This window comes from Charadrius vociferus, unplaced genomic scaffold, assembly GCF_000708025.1.
Source record: "Charadrius vociferus isolate BGI_N301 unplaced genomic scaffold, ASM70802v2 scaffold519, whole genome shotgun sequence".
Taxonomy (NCBI): domain Eukaryota; kingdom Metazoa; phylum Chordata; class Aves; order Charadriiformes; family Charadriidae; genus Charadrius; species Charadrius vociferus.
Genome location: NW_009650075.1, coordinates 88,962 through 91,522, shown reverse-complemented (window position 1 = coordinate 91,522; position 2,561 = coordinate 88,962). Strand labels below are relative to the sequence as shown.

The 2,561-nt window shown below is 39.9% G+C and overlaps 1 pseudogene; it reads left to right on the top strand.

Moving 5' to 3' along the window:
• Nucleotides 1–2,144, top strand: part of LOC104292654 — a 26,774-nt pseudogene extending 24,630 nt beyond the window's left edge.
• The last annotated feature ends 417 nt before the right edge of the window (nucleotides 2,145–2,561 follow it).

The following is a 2,561-nucleotide window of genomic DNA, read 5'->3' as shown; positions in this document are numbered from 1 at the left end:
ATCTGAAAGAAAACTGCTGCAGATAAAGACCTTCTTAGGTAAAGGTTTCTTGTTGTGTTTCCACGGGATACGTTTTCATTTCAAGTAACTGTTGCTCTGGCTGCACTGTACCATAGGCATTCAGTTCAGCACTGGAGCTGGTCAACACATCTTGAAAAACCTTGTTGTCAATAGCATCATTGAGAAGGTTGGTGATGGATGCCTAATGGACCACAGAGCAGGATGGTTCTGCACTTCGGTTTTAGAGTAAACACTCCTCTGTGGTCTCAGCTGCAACTTAAAGCTTCAGGAACAGCTCGTTTCATATACTTGCTAGGCAGGTTTACAGTCAAGTGTCCAGCATTTGTGCTGAAGAACCCAAATGGTTAGTCTTTTCAGTCTGTGTTGCCTGACAGCAGTCTTTGAGCTTAGAAAATAGTGCTGAGGTGTTCAGACAGGCTAACTTGGGTTCCCTATGGATGGGGAAAAGTTTGTGCCACCTGTGGTGTCCAACAGCTGCCACCCCTAGGGCCGGGGAGTTTTTTTGAATATGCCATTAGGGAACCAGGTGAAGGAGGTGATTGACCAGAGCTGCTCTGAGGATTGAGCTGGGTGCTTGCTTACTTTTCTATACTCAGCCAAGGATCCCATAAATTAGTTTTCATTGTTTCCCTCCCATCCCTTTCTAAATGACATGCACACTCCTCTGTTAGCTGATTTCAGCTTTTTATTTAGCAGCATGTACCTTTCATTTTAAAATTAAATGATTGCTTGAAATCAGTTCTAGAAAAATACTGAAATGCTGTTTGTTCTTAAGCTGCCTTACAACGTATGGATGTCATTCTGGAAGTAGGCCTGGGAACCAGTAACCTGGCAGTAAAGATATTAGAGAAAGTGAAAAAAGTAAGTGCGAATTCCCTCCCCCCCCCCCCCCCAGCTCAAACTACATTGTGACTTAGACTGTGGCAAACAGAAGGATCTTCAGCTTTCTGATTCAAATAATTAGAATTACTCTATGGATATTTTTCTTAATATTTCCATAATTCCAATGAGTTTTTAGCTGCTCATGTAAATTTTACATGGTTTTATCAAACTATATTGCTGTTATCTTTTTATGTGATGTCTTGCATGTTTTGGGGGGGAAGGTGCATAGCATAATAGGAAATATTTAAGAATTATTTAATACTTTAGCAATAGTTACAGGGCTTTTTTTTACAATTTGAATTTTAATTCCAGTTAGGAGGAGTTATATAAAGTTGCAAATATATACTTTGTTTTCAGGTTATTGCTTGTGAAGTTGACCCTTGATTTGGTGAACTTCAGAAGAGAGTCCAGGGCACATAAGTATCAACTGTGGAAATAGTGAGCACTTAAAGCAGTAGAGTTGCATGTTGCTGAAGTTTTTGCCAAAGCTTCTCTGAAGCGCATTTTCCCCTAGGTGCCTGGCAAACAAACTTGAAATCAAGGTTAGAGATATCTTGAAAACAGACCATTCTTTGATGCACATGTAGCTAATTTGCCTTATGTGTAGCTAACTTGCCTTACCAGGTATGGGCTAAACAACTTGGCAAAATTTATTTTTATTTTTTAATATGATAATTTCCCAGAAGTTATACTAATGTTGTTATTCTTTTCCTCAGATTTCTTCACCTTTTGTTTTTAAGTTGTTGCTTCATAGACCCTTTTTCAGGTATGTGGAAGAACAGACCTCTAGATTGCCTGATAGAAAAAAAAATAGTTTAAAAATATTCCCAAATATTATTTTTTTTTTTTAGTTCTTAAAATATCTGTTTGGTGGATCAGAGCCACACCAACATTTTTCTATAATATGAAAACTGCCAGTGCCTGGAAATTAGTCTATGTCAATGTATTAAGCACAAGGAGAAAATTTAGTCTTGGCATCAGTGATTGTCCAGCTGATGAAAACAGGAGTTGGACCCATTTGCATTAGTATTATAGCTAATTCCAAGGATAAGCAGGGTATCATAACACTTCAAATGCCTTCCTACCTTAGGAATGAAGGGTGGTAAGGGTAGGATTGAAGCCAAGCCATTTCTTATTGTCTGGTCTAAAAATATAACTGCCTTAGGTACTTCTGTGTGTTGTTCAATAGACTGAGGTACTATCTCCATGCCAGTTGGAGAATTGCTAGTGTCCTGTTTTGAGGTAAACCAGGATCAATTTTGTTCAGCAACTTCGCTTCTTAGCTGGACCTCTCTAACTACTGACATTAACAGCACATTGTGCAGACATTGTTCACTCTCTCTGAGTGATCAGACCTATGTTTATAGCTGATGCCCAGGCATGGTATGCAGAGAGGCTCTTGCTTATACTTATTGCTATAACACCCAAGGCCAACCAACTTTGTTACTTGCCCCGTTGGAGGGTCGGAAGCAGAAAAGCATAGTGGGGTCCCACCTGTGGGGGAATTGTGGAGACATTCCTGAATGAAAAAGGGCATAACTTAATTCCGATGAGCAACCCAGGGTTTGAACAAAGCACGGAGGCCTATGTGCAACGTCCTTGGCCCCCCCTTGGCTGCCCAAAAAGGGAGGAAGAAAAGTGCTAAGCAGAATGGAATT